The 14,460-nt window shown below is 46.9% G+C and overlaps 1 long non-coding RNA gene across 1 annotated transcript; it reads left to right on the top strand.

Annotated features, from left to right (window-relative positions):
* The first annotated feature begins 355 nt into the window (after window positions 1-355).
* LOC137313358 (uncharacterized) lies at window positions 356-12,435 on the top strand. Its single transcript, XR_010961033.1, has 3 exons — window positions 356-596; window positions 7,573-7,901; window positions 10,738-12,435. It is a non-coding gene; the product is annotated as an uncharacterized lncRNA (long non-coding RNA).
* The last annotated feature ends 2,025 nt before the right edge of the window (window positions 12,436-14,460 follow it).

Below are 14,460 nucleotides of genomic sequence, written 5' to 3'. Positions count from 1 at the left end.
CTCTCTGTTTTCTGTCCGTTAATCAATCCTCAATCCATGCTGATATATTACCCCCAATCACATGAGCACTTATCTTGTGTAACAACCTTTTATGTGGCAAATTATCGAATGCATTTTGAAAATCCAAATATACAACCTCCACTGGATCCCCTTCATCTACCCTGCGAATTTACATCTGCAAAAAACTCCAATAGAGATTCTCATATGAGAGTGACTTCCGCCCTTTCTGTCAGTTCAAAACATGTGGGGGCGGTTCTGTGAGTGGGAACAGGCCCTGATTGGCGGGTGGGGGTATCAATCATTTGTTTTGAACCAATGGAAGGGGCGGATTCAGTGAGGGACATAAATTTCTGTAGCGAGGGAAATTATCGATTAGATTCTCATCCACACCGTCAGTATTGGTCTCATTTTCTGCCCTTCCAGAATTAGATCTCCCGGTGAATGACGGAGTGATTCAGTAAAGTCCACAGCTGGAAGTAAACAGGGATTGGAGACTGAGGAACAACAGCAGGTGAACCAGCACAGGATTGTGAGAGCAGCAACCAGAGAGAACCCTTCCGATTCAAAGAGCTTCCATAGATCGACTGGGGAGTAATGTAAGAGAAAGTCCCATTTCTTCAGATAAACACTGGTCCTGTAGACAGTCCACAAAGCTTCGGGGGGAAATTGTGAGAATGAGACTGGGAGAGTCTAATCACCGAGGACAATTATTCAGCATGAGGCCGTGCAATGTAATGTGAAGTGAGATCAGTGTCTGTCTCAAAACACACAGTCACAAATTAATCTTGTGTGTGTTTTAGAGAAAAGGGGTTTGATCTAAGAGGTGACTCCAGTCTGAGGCAAAGCCCAGCAGATATACAGTGTCTCCGCCCCCAGTTCCAACTCGGAAACAACCCACCTTTATGACCCCCATAATATCGATATTACACTGTGTGTTAATGTTGTACCAGACAGTGTAACTGAATTCAAATATACTTCATATCCAACTATCAAAATCAATCATCTTACAATTCTGAACTGGATACTGGGTTTAACTTAATGTTATTTCCCATCAGTAAATCTATTTCTGGATTTCACAATTGAAGTTGAATTAAATGATTATCACTTAAATATAAACTGGTGATAAAATGATACGTAAATCGTATTCTAATAATGATTTGTAAAATTTCTTCCGATTGATTATTCTGTGTGTTGTCAGAATAAATGTTCTGGGTGATCACATGATCCAGCTCTCGGGCTCGGCCGAGGGGTCGTTTTATTAAACTGAGAGTGATGTTTGTCCCGATATAATTCAGATTCATTTCTGTGCTCTTTCATCACAATTACCTGATTATTATGGGGTCTGCTTTTAGTAGAAAATATAAACACCATCTTAAACACTAACTGGAGTTTCCAGAAATGTCGTTTATCCAAATTTTGTAACATTCCAGATGTACAAAGAATGTGACGATCAGATGTTTCAGTAATTTAAATGTTAACAGTTACAGGTTTAGATGGTTTAAGACAATCAGATTTTGAGAGCAGGCGGTGTCTGCTTTTAACAATGTGACTGTTTTATCGAAGTCCTTCTGTGGATGCGGTGCTGCTTAATGTTCTGTCGAGCTGGAACTGATAGTGAATTCAGTAAAGCCCCAATATCAGTTCTTGTGGTGTAAAAAATCCGTTGCTGGAATCGCAGCTTCATGGTTCGAAAAATTGTCTGAATGTTCAGGGTTAATCTTCGTCTTTCCGAAACTCCAAACACGTGATGGTGTTTTTGTTATGTCCTTTTCAGTAACTTTGGTTGAGTGAGTTCCTCTATTGCCAGGGTAACAATCTGTCAGATCTCAGTACAAGAGGCGTTGGTTCCAACTTATATCCGAAAGACCATGAAACATTCAGTGTAAACTCTTATCTATATATTCAGACCATGAAACATTCAGTGAAAAGTCCTATCTATATATTCAGACCATGACACGTTCAGTGTAAACTCCTATCGATATATTCAGACCATGAAACATTCAGTATAAACTCATATCTATGTATTCGGCATACCAGGAGTAGATACGATTAAAAAATTTGAAGAGTTGTTATTAATCCAGAAAAATAATATTAAAGTACAGCAGTAGGTTGTGCAGATATGTACAATTCATAAGACTTTCTGTTGCCATGGTTTAATAATACTTTTCTGAAATTGATAACTCCTGTGTGAATACTTATTTAATGGAGATTATTATTCCACGAGTTATTCAGTCCTCCCAGCACTGCTGGTATTATAGTGAACATTCACACATGTCCGCCTCCCATTCTGGCCTGTTTCAACAAACAGTGAGAACACATTCCAGTTCATCTGGCCCAGTATGAGCAAGGCCATCGAGATGCACTAGTGATGAAATAAAAGTCTTATTTCTAACGCACACTTCCTGTAAGTGTCACACTTAATGCTGCACTCGTCTCCTGTCACATTCACTTCCTGTTACACATCAAACTTCATAATTCAGAAATTAAACTTGTAGAATAACCTCTTGCTCCCTGTCAGTGGTGTCTAGGTGTGGGTGTGGGGTCGGGTCAGTGTGGTGTGGGTCCGGGTCAGTGGTGTTTGTGTGTGGGGCCGGGTCAGTGAGTTCTGGGTGTGGGGCGTGGTCAGTGGGGTGTGTGTGTGGGGCCGGTTCAGTGGAGTGTGGGTGTGGGGCCGGGTCAGTGGGGTGTGGGTGTGGGGCCGGGTCAGTGGGGTGTGGGTGTCGGGCCGGGTCAGTCCGGTGTGGGTGTCGGGCCGGGTCAGTGGGGTGTGGGTGTGGGGCCGGGTCAGTGGGGTGTGGGTGTCGGGCCGGGTCAGTGGTGTGTGGGTGTGGGGCCGGGTCAGTGGGGTGCGGGGCCGGGTCAGTGGTGTGCGGGTGTGGGGACCGGTCGGCGGGGTGTGGTGTGGGGCCGGGTCAGTGGGGTGTGGGGCCGGGTCAGTGGGGTCTGGGTGTGGGGCGTGGTCAGTGGGCTGTGGATGTCGGGCCGGGTCAGAGGTCTATGAGTGTGGGGCCAGTTCAGAGTGGTATGGGTCTGGGGCCGGGTCAATGGGGTATGGGTGTGGGTTCGAGCCAGTGGGGTATGGGTGTGGGGCCAGTGAAGTATTGGTCTGTGGCCTGGTCAGATGGGTATGGGTGTGGGGCCTGATCAGTGGGGTATATGCCTGGGCCGTGTCAGGGGGTATGAGTGTGCGGCCAGGTCAGTGGGGTGTGGGTGTGTGGCCGGGTCAGTGGGGTATGGGCGCCTGGTCCGGTCAGTGGGATATGGACACGGGTAAGGATCAGTGGGATACAGGTATAGGGCCAGTTCAGTGGGATATGGGTATGGGGCCAGGTCAGTGGGGTATGGGTGTGGGGCCGGGTCAGAAGGTTATGGGTGTGGGGCCGGGTCAGAGGGGTATGGGTGTGGCGCAGGAGCAGAGAGGTATGTGTGTGGGGCCGGGGCAGTGAGGTGTGTGTGTGGGGCCAGGTCAGTGAGTTATGGGTGTGGGGCCGGGTCAGATGGGTATGTATGTGGGGCCTGGTTAGTGGGGTATGTGTCTGGGCCGTGTCAGGGGGTATGGGTGTGGGGCCAGGTCAGTGCGGTGTGGGTGTGGGGCCGGCTCAGTGGGGTATGGGCGCAAGGCCGGGTCAGTGTGTTGTGGGTGTGGGGTCGGGTCAGTGGGGTATGGGCACGAGACCGGGTCAGTAGTGTATGGGTGTGGGGCCAGGTCAGTGGGATATGGCTGTGGGGCCAGGTCAGTGCGGTGTCAGTGTGGGGACAGGTCAGTGGGGTATGGGTGTTGGGCCAGGTCAGTGGGGTATGGGTGTGGGGCCAGGTCAGTGGGGTATGGGCAAGGGTCCGGATCAGAGGGGTACAGGTGTGGGGCTAGGTCAGTGACATATGGTTATTGGGCCAGATCAGTGCGGTATGGGTGTGGGGCCGGGTCAGAGCGGTACGGGTGTGGGGCCGAGTCAGTGAGGTATGGGTGCGGTGCCGGGTTAGTGAGGTATGTGTGTGGGGCCGGTTTAGTGAGGTATGTGTGTGGGGCCAGAACAGAGGGGTTTGTGTCTGGGGCCGGGTTAGTTGGGTATGGGTGTGGGGCCGGGTCAGTGAGTAATGGGTGTGGGGCCGGGTCAGTTGGGTATAGGTGTGGGGCCTGGTTAGTGGGGTATGTGTCTGGGCCGTGTCAGGAGGTATGGGTGTGGGGCCAGATCAGTTGGGTATGGGCGCGTGGCCCGGTCAGTGGGGTATGGCTTTGGGACCAGGTCATTGGGATACGGGTGTGGGGCCAGGTCAGTGCGGTGTCGGTGTGGGGACAGGTCAGTGGGGTATGGGTGTTGGGCCAGGTCGGTAGGGTAGGGTGTGTGGCCAGGTCGATGGGGGAGGTTGTGGGGCCAGGTCAATGGGGTAGGGTGTCGGACCAGGTCAGTGGGGTATGGGTGTAGGGCCAGGTCAGTGTTGTATGGGTGTTGGGCCAGCTCAATGGGGTATGTGAGGTATGGGCGCGTGGCCCGGTCAGTGGGGCATGGGTGTGCGGCCAGGGAGGTGTGGTATGGGTGTGGGGCCAGGTCAGTGCGGTGTCGGTGTGGGGACAGGTCAGTGGGGTATGTGTGTGAGGCCAAGGCAGTGGGGTGTTGGTGTGTGGGGCCACGTCAGTGTGGTATGGGTGTGGGGCCGGGTCAGAGGGTAAGGGTGTGGCGCCGGGTCAGAGGGTATGGGTGTGGTGCCGGGTCAGTGCGGTGTATGTGTGGAGCCAGTTTGGTGAGGTAAGGGTGTGGGGCCAGGTCAGTGGGGTACGGGTGTGGGGCCAGGTCGGTGGGGTAGGGTGTGGGGCCAGGTCAGTGGCGTATGGGTGTCGGGCCAGGTCAGTGGGGTATGGGTGTGGGGCCAGGTCAGTGGGTTATGGGTGTGGGGCCAGGTCAGTGGGGTATGGGTGTGGGGCCAGGTCACTGGGTATGGGTGTGGGGCCAGGTCATTGGGGTATGGGTGTGGGGCCAGGTCAGTGAGGTATGGGTGTGGGGCCACGTCAGTGGGGTATGGGTGTGGGGCCAGGTCAGTGGGATACATGTGTGGGGCGAGGTCAGTGCGATATCGGTGTGGGGTCAGGTCAGTGGGGTATGTGTGTGAGGCCAAGGCAGTGGGGTGTTGGTGTGTGTGGCTAGGTCGGTGGGGTATGGGTGTTGGGCCAGGTCAATGTGGTATGGGTGTTGGGCCAGGTCGGTGGGGTAGGTTGTGGGGCCAGGTCAATGTGGTGTGGGTGTGGGTTCGGGTCAGTGAGGTTTGAGCGCGTGGCCCGGTAAGTGGGGTATGGGTGTGGGGCCAGGGAGGTGGGGTATGTGTGTGGGGCTAGGTCAGTGCGGTGTGTCTGTGTGTGGGGCTAGGTTGGTGAGGTAAGGGTGGGGCCACGTCAGTGTGGTATGGGTGTGGGGCCGGTTCAGTGGGTATGGGTGTGCGGCCGGGTCAGTGATTTATGGGAGCGTGTCCGGATCAGTGGTGTATGGGCGCGGAGTCGTGTCAGTGTGTATGGGTGTGGGGCCAGGTCAGTTGAATATGGGTATGAGGCCAGGTAAGTGCGGTATGAGTGTGGGGCCGGTTCAGAGTGGTATGGGTGTGGCGCCGGGTCAGTGGGGTATGTGTGTAGGGCCGGGTCAGTGGGGTGTGGTTGTGGGGCCAGGTCGGTGGGTATGGGTGTGGGTCCAGGTCAGTGCGGTGTGTGTGTGTGCGTCCAGTTTGGTGAGGTAATGGTGTGGGGCCAGGTCAGTGGGGTATGCGTGAGGGGCCAGGTCAGTGGGGTAGGATGTGGGGCCTGGTCAGTGGGGCATGGGTGTTGGGCTAGGTCAGTGGGGTAGGATGTGGGGCCAGGTCAGTGGGGTATGGGTGTTGGGCCAGGTCAGTGGGGTATTTATTGGTGATCACTGTTATGAAACATTATTTCATTATGTGTGTATCTGACGCCGCTTCAGATGTCTGGTTCCTGAACTGAGTTTTCTGCTCATTCTTTCACATCTCCTTCTCTGCTTCACATGGATGAATTCACTGACTGTCACTGGACTTCGCTGTGAAATGAAATGTTTTGATGTTATGTTGTCTCAGTTTGCACTGTCCCTGTTGGAATCAGAACCCTTCTGTAGATTATACGTGTAATTTTGGTGTTTTGTTAATTGAACAATCCCGCCATCTATCACTTCACTTCATAATTACAGGAGAAGGAATCTCAATTATTGTGAGATCTGCCTGGGAGAGGCATTTGATTCTGTTTATTCCATGATTTGCAGAGGAAGTGAACAGTGTAGGTGAACAGGTGGAGAATTGGATGATCGGTAGAAATTTTAAACGATTCCACAGAGGCTTCACTATTTAACAAATTGACACTGAAAATAGGATCGGTGGAACCCGGGGCTGGTGAACAGAATGCAGGCACAGGATGATAGGATTTAATCGGATATGAAAATCTACTTTGGAAAGAGTGTAGAGTGAGTGATAGAGAGGGCGATTGAGAGGGAAAGCGAGAGGCTGTTGTGTGAATAATTCATCAGAATGAACTGCTGAAACTTCCAGTACAATTAAACAGAGAAAATGTGATTTGAAGGTGTTATTATGATGCGGTCAGTTTGGGTGAGTTTTTATTGTGGGACTCGCTCCTCATGTTTATATCCCTCAGGTCCTCAGTCTGTTTTTGTGAATGTTCCTTGTTTTCCAACTTGACACTAAACATAATTAGAATTTGCTTAAATGATAGAATCAGTAATTTCTTGATCATAATGAAATATTCGGATTCTGTATTTTTAAAGCTAGCCTGAATTCAATAAACAACGTGGTTGATTTGATTAATTATTTTCATTTTAAGTTTAATTGAATGTGCAAATTAAATTTATTTTGGACATTTTATACCCAACACATGTTCCCCGACACCAATAACCACATAAATGAACTGTTGAATGTATTAGTTGGATTGTGTTCGTGGGAGCGATAGATTAGATTTCATATAACACTCTGCTGCAGTCTCTCCCTGTGAATCCCAGCCTATCCTCCCACTGCAATGAATCCTCTGTCTCCTCGTCGGTTCCTTCAGTTTGTCCGTTTTCCCAAACCATCTGCTCCTCACTCACCTCCAGCCCGCATACGTTCATCTACACTACTCTTTTCCTGGACTCCTTCCCAATCTCACTCACTGTCGACTCTATTAAACCAGAGCAACACACAAGCTGCTTCTTCCCCTGTCCCCTCAACTTCCTCACCTTTCCTTCTCCTTCCCCGTCCGTTTGGAACCCAAATGCGGCTTTAATCCGATGGATTGCCGGTGTTCAAAACCCTTTCTCCCTTCCCCACCGCACTGTGCCCTCACGCAGCCCTTCCATTGGATTCGGTGCTCACTTTATTCATTTCCTGTATTCATCTCCCAATTCGTTATTGATCATTGTGTTTAAAAAAAAAACATCTCTCTGCCCGAAAGCGCTGCCCAGGTCAATGAATCACTTTCCACCCTTCGATGCAGCAACAAAGCGGGAAATTTCACCCCAGATCCTCTCAAACTGCTGCTTTGGCTCCAGGTCTGATCAGTAATTTCTCTGCTTCCTTTTCTCTCTCTTACAGTTAACTTGGTGGCGATTGTGATCCTGTCCCGAGGAAAGTGCGGTCTCTCCAAATGTATCAGTCGCTACCTGGTGGGAATGGCAGTGGCCGATCTCCTGGTCGTTATCACTGGTCCGATATTGACGGTGATTAATGTGATGTATTTCCCACGGTCATTCCTGGACATTACTCCTGTGTGCAGCTTTATTAGGTTCTTGGGTTTTGCAACCACGGTGGTTTCTGTCTGGCTCACAGTCGCTTTCACCTTTGATCGATTTGTGGCCATTTGTTGCGAGAAGCTGAAAACTAAATATTGCACCGAGAGAACGGCGGCTGTGGATCTGGGAACAGTGAGTATGCTGGGCTGTTTAGAAAGTGTCCCCACGTACTTTATATATGAACCTCAATTTATAATTGATAATGTTCCCTGATTTTGTGTGGGTAAACCGAGCTTCCGTACTTCCCCCGCATGGGCCGCATTTGACATGTTTCACCTCATTTTAACCCCTTGTCTCCCGGTCTGTCTGATTTTTCTGTTCAATGTTCTGACTGTCAGGCGTATTTTAGTGTCCAGTCTAGTCCGCAGGGGACTCCGGGGCCGCAGCAATGGAGAGAATCAAAGTGATGCAGAGATGGAGAACCGAAAGAAATCCATCATTTTACTCTTCAGTATATCGGGCAGTTTTATACTGTTGTGGCTGACACAGGTTGTCTTTTACATTTACATGTGAATTGCAGACATTCGGTCATTTTACTCTCACACTGACCCTTGTTATATCACAAATCACTCATCAAAGATGCTGCAGCTTCTCAGTTCGTGCACAAACACGTGTATTTATGTCCTGACCCAGACTAAATTCAGAGAAGAGCTGAAGAACGGGGTGAAATACCCACTCAATCTAATTGTTAAATAAATGAAACGATAGAAAGAGCTGAAGGGTTTCAAGCACTAGAACTAAATCCCATTTCATTCTCCATCCCCTACACTTCCCAGCGGATAGAAATTATATTTTATATTATCAGCACAGAGTCCTGAAATGATGTGAAATCTGATTCTGATGTTATATTGTATTGATAATCTGACCAATTGAGACAGCATTTACTCCACAGACGACACTTGAATTTTTGCTCGAAATGTCAGCACGAAGGAGCTCAGCTGGACTTGAATTAAATCACCACCCCGATAAATGGGCAAAGCTGGGAATTAAAGTAGCTGTTTAGGGTCTAATTGGAATTTGCGCACTCCATATAAATGGAGAGGGAGAAAGGGAGAGAGAGCAGAGAGGGAGAGACATAGAGCGAGAGACAGAAAGAGAGAGAGAGAGACAGTCAGAGAGAGATAGAGAGAGAGACAGAGCCAGAGAGAGGCAGACAGAGCGAGTGAGACAGAGCGAGAGAGAGGCAGACAGCGAGAGACAGACAGAGCGAGACCGATAGAGAGAGAGACAGAGAGAAAGAAAGACAGAGAGAGACAGAGAGAGCGAAAGACAGAGGGAGAAGACAGACAGAAAGAGGCAGACAGAGAGAGTGAGACAGACAGAGAGGGTCAGACAGAGCGAGAACGACAGAGAGATGGAGAGAGACAGACGGAGAGAGGCACACGGACAAAAAACATGTAACGATTTAAAAAGCGCAGAAAATTAAGACAGATTCACATAAAAGGCAGAGAATGTGAGAGAGATCGTAATAAATAAGGGCAGAGACAGAGTTATTCAGCGATGCAGAGAAATAAAGAGAGAGTTATTAAGACAGGAGAGAAAAATAAAGACAGAAAGAAAGCACATATATTATGAGAGAGAGAGAGAAAGCAGACATGGATGGAACGAACGAGAGACATTGATAAAGAATTACAACGTGATAGAAACGGAGAGGTAAATAGACGGAGGAAATCCATTTAAAATAACTAGAGACTGAGGGAGAGGCAGAGCAGGGGAGTGTAAGACATAAAGAGACAGTAACAGAAAGAGAGAAAGTGGAATAGAAAGCATGGAGACTAATAGAAAACAGGAGAGGGGGAGAAATACAAAGATTAAAACAGATATTGAAAGAAATGCAATGAAATACAGAAACAGATGCAAAGAAGAGATCGAAAAGTAAACTAGAAACAGAGAGAAAGAAGTAAACAGAAGCAGAGCTGGAGAGAGTGAGAAACAGACAGAATGAAATAAAGACAGATGAAAAGGGAAGCAGCAAGAAATAGAGAGAAATAAAAGGGAAAAGTAGATCCACAGGGAGAAACAAAGACAGAGATAGACAGAGGAAAACAGAAAGAGAGAGAAGGATACGGAGAGAGAGGTGGAAAGATAAAAAGACAGATGAAGTCAGAGAGAGAGAGAGAGAGAGAGAGAGAACGAGAGAGAACGAGCGAGAGAGACAGGGAGGCAGATGGGAAAAAAGACAGAGAAGGCAGAGAGAGGATATAGGCAGCGACAAACAGACCGAGAGAGAGAGAAAGGGAGGCGTACAGATAAAAACTAAGAGTAACAGAAAAAGATCGAGAGATAAACAGCGACAGAGACTGAAATTACAGTAGAAGTGGAAATAACAAGATAGAAAAACACTCAGAAAATAAACAGAGATCAACCATATAAAAAGAGAACAGACAGGGTGAAACATGGACAAACATATAAAGTGACAGGAGGGTAGAGACGGGAGTGAAAATAGGTCTCAGAAAGCATTAAATAAACAAAGAAACTGTGTAATCAGCCTGGAATGTGTGAGAGTGCTGACCAGCAGAACAGCAGCAGATGAAGCAGGCCAGACAGTTCATGTTTGTTCTGGGGTAACACTCTTGTGGATTTAATTTTGACATTTCTAAAGATGATGCCTGGAGGCTGCAGAATAAAGTCACTCAGTCTTGTGTACCTGACCCTGACCGTTGCTTACTGCAGGAGTTTCCCAGCTGCTCTGTGTAGTAAATAATCATACGATAAACGAAAGCCTGAGACTAAATCGGCTTCATCATGTCTGAAGGAAAGTGACGATTAAAAGGTGGAAGGGCTGTTGAAAGGATTGTTAATGACACATTGTAAAAGATCAGACAGCAGAGGATAGATCACCATAGCAATAATAACGATTCCAGGGGGGCTAGAGGTCGTTTGAACTCCTGCCGACTTAACTTGGTTACGTTGTGGACACTGAGAGAAAACAAGTGAAGTGTCAATCAATCGTGGGTTGTATTTTTAGGAACCTATTGTTGACAAGCCAGCGTCCCAGAGGTGTTGTTCTGTGTAGAAACGGTCTTTAAAAGCTGGGCAGAAGTTGAGTGGAGTTAGACACAGATCCACCATAACTGCTCCAACCTCACTTTTCGCTTCCTGGCAGCACCACCTCACCTGGAATCTTCCTGACTGCTCGCTGCCTCCCAGCTTGATGCCTCGATGCTGGTTTATAGATTGCCTGTGAAGAAGATGACCTGGATATAAGAAAAAGTCACGCGACACGACAACGGTATCCATCAAAATACCTGGAATCTTCTCGGCAAGCTTGAGCCAACCATCAGTACATAACTTTCGTTATGGACTAACTCTAAGATAGACATTTGATTTCCAAACGGTTATGCATTTTGAGAATTGAGAATGTGTTGTTTTATTTTTGTTAAAGCAATTCTAAATCGGACATAAACCCAAGGTGTTGTTTAAATTCTAATGTCATTTCTTTTTCTATTGAATTAATAATAAATGATTGTTTTCGTTATAAAGCCATAGTTTGTGCCTAAAGTTTGTTTAGGAAAAAGAGCATCGTGGAGATAAAAATTAATTGCCCCAAATTAAAGTAAAAACCACTTTGCACCTTTTTGCTCCTCCATCTGGACCATGTGTAACTTTCCCAGCGAGCTGCCGGATTCTCTAATAAATCACACTGTAGCTTTACCTCTGCTGCAGTGATAATATACTGGACAGGGTCCCGCAGCACTCTCCTGTTCTGTTTCTGTTACAAATACTGTTATTGTTTCAGATTGAAGAAAAATATGAATAATGGAGAAATGAATTAAATCCCAGATCAGAACGACATTCAGATTGAGTCCAATTTTACTCTGATTTATTTAATAGAAGCTAGAATTGCATTCTCTACACAAAATGGCTAATCGGACCTTTCCTCCGAATGTCTGCTCTCTCCTTTTGTTGAACCATTACGTCCAAATAACCAAATGTTAATCTTTTTTTTGCCGAAGTTCACATTTGGTGTTTAATTCCCTCACTGAACCGCTGTCTTTGTGTTAAACACCAGCCAGTGCGATTTTCACTCAGTTTGTATCTTTAACTGTAATGCAACAGTGATTTAACAGGGACAGCAAATTAACCCTTTCCGTATCTCTCACCAGAACAAGCTTCTCCTTGTCCCTCAGTAAGATGGCTGTCTTACTGGTGACCATTTAGATTCAAGGTCAGAGGGACCATATTGATTAAAATTCATTGCGGCCTTGTCCCTCAGTTAGATGGCTGCCTTACCACTCAGTCAGATGGATGCCCTATTGACGGCCATTTAGTTCAAGGATCAGGCCGGCAATTTTCTTTAAGCTTCATGGCGGCCAATTTTCTCAATATAACCATCTTGCCCTCCAAGTAAGTTGGCCGCCTTACTGCTGAGTAGGATTGCCGCCTGACTGGTGGCCATTTTTTTTCACGTTCACGGCGTTGAAGATGTTGTTCATGGTTTCATTGAAGGTACGGTGCAAGAGGAGGCCATTCAGCCCATTGTGCCTGTGCCAGCTCTTTGAAAGCGCTATCCAATTAGTCCCATTTCCCGCTCTGCTTTTCCCCAACTGCCCTTATGGAAGCTTTGTAACAGTAGTTGTAATAATACACATATACTAATATATAAACAAATTGATGTTATAGCAGTTGCTGTAATATATAAATACAAGTTGTTGTTGTCGACAAAGATTGTCTCTCAATCTTTTACTCTTTAGATTCTTCTCCTTTATAAACTGGGCTTTGTTTCCGTGTAAATGAATGTTGCTGAGTGATTGACCCTGTAACTGAGTGAGGGATCATGCTGTGTATTAGGTTTTTTAAAAAACTTTTTCGCTTTGGCTCTTTTATATGTCATGAATTTATTTGAACTCTTTGGCTGATTGGAAAAAGCCACAAACTGTAAGTTGAATACAAACTATAGGCTTTTTATCCACTGCGAATTAAAACAAGAGAAAAGAGCAAAGGGAAAGTTCGTTCACCTTTGCAAACTGCAGCATAAAGGGTGAAGTAGCAAAAAATGCCCGGGCTTTTTGTCCCCTGCTCCAGAAACAGAAGAGAAAATGAGCACAGGGGCAATTTGGACCCAGCAGCAAACACGAACTAGGACAGGCTGACAGACCAGCACTTTTTAGGGGAGGGGTGAGGGGGAGTGGGTGAGTGAGGGAGTGAGTGGCAAAGCAGGAGATGAAAACCGTGCAAACTTGTATTGGAGAGAGAGAAGCAACTTGTGCTGTTCAGTCTGCCCGAGCATCTTTCTGTCTCTCTCTCTCTCACAACATTTCTCTCTTTTCTTTTGATTCTCTGCTTTGTAACTGGGGATTTTGTTTGTCAGTGGTGTTTGCTGAGAGATTGCCTGCCTGTGTAATGGAGTGAGTGAGTGAGTGTGAATGTGTATGTGTGAGTGAGTGTGAGGGAGCTCTGGGCTCTTGCTGTGCCTTTTCAATCACTTGCTTTGTTTTTAATCAATTGCTTTTCACCATCTCTCTCCCTACAGCGGATATTTTTTTGTGGAAATGCTGTAACATGAAGATGTGGAAAGACAATTTTTGGGAGGAGGATGAATCCTTGGACAAGAGGCTTTCTCTCCACAGCGAACTGACCGAGGCCTTCACCACAGGCTGCACTCAATGTGGCTCACGTGAGATTTGCCTGGGTCACTGTGGGATCACTGGGAGCACTGTGGGATCACGGGTTGCTGTAGGATTACTAGGACACTTCAGGTTCACTGTGACATTGTGGGATTACTGTGACACTGTGGGATCAGTGGATCATCGTGGAATTATTGGCTGACTGAGGGATCACTGGGACAATGGCCTCCATTTTATTTAAGATGGCCGCCTTACTGGCACCATTTTGTTTCAGCTTCGTGGCGTTACCGGAGAAATTACTTTACCCATTCTATGTAATATATAAATATTTTGTACATATATATATATATATATATATATTGATATAAATATGTACAAAGAAAGTCTCTGCAACTTTTACACAAATGCAGTTTGGATCCTGGGACCTCTGGGTGCTCCGTGCAATCACTGGGTGCACTGTGAGAACACTGGCTGCACTGTGGGATCATTGGGATCACTTTGAGAGCACTGGGACACTCTGGGATTACTGGGACACTCTGGGATCACTGGGACACTTTGGATCACTGGATGCACTGTAGGATCACTGGGTCACTCTGCGATCACTGTGGGATCACTGGGTGAACTGTGGGTCACTGGGACACTGTGGATCAATGGGGCACTCTCACTGGTTGCACTTTGGGATCACTTGCTCACTGTGGGAACTCTGTGGGATATTTCCTTACCCAGGCGGGCCGAAAGGACCCTGTCTCTCTGCTGTACATTCGATGCAATTCCATGTAGTGTACAAATATAGATAATGTTGTTATTGTTGTTGTAGTAAAACAGGGAATCCCGGAGACACTGATTTACCCAAATGGGCCGAATGGTCTCTTTCTTGCCGTGCTATAGTCTATGCAATATATATATATATATATATATACAGATATATTTTCTTTTCCAATAAGGATCTGGTTGAACTTTACAGTAAAACTGTTGTCTTACTGCTACTATGTGTTTATTCTCTTACTGTTTCACCAATTTGTTTGGCAGCTAAAGTCTAAAACAAGGTCCAGTGTCGTGTGAATCTGTCACCCTCTGAAGAGCAGGCACTATTAGGCACTGGATAGAACGAGTGGCTGACATAA

Source organism: Heptranchias perlo, unplaced genomic scaffold, assembly GCF_035084215.1.
Source record: "Heptranchias perlo isolate sHepPer1 unplaced genomic scaffold, sHepPer1.hap1 HAP1_SCAFFOLD_47, whole genome shotgun sequence".
NCBI lineage: Eukaryota > Metazoa > Chordata > Chondrichthyes > Hexanchiformes > Hexanchidae > Heptranchias > Heptranchias perlo.
The sequence above is the reverse complement of the archived record's forward strand: the minus strand, read 5'-3'. Positions and strand labels throughout refer to the sequence as shown.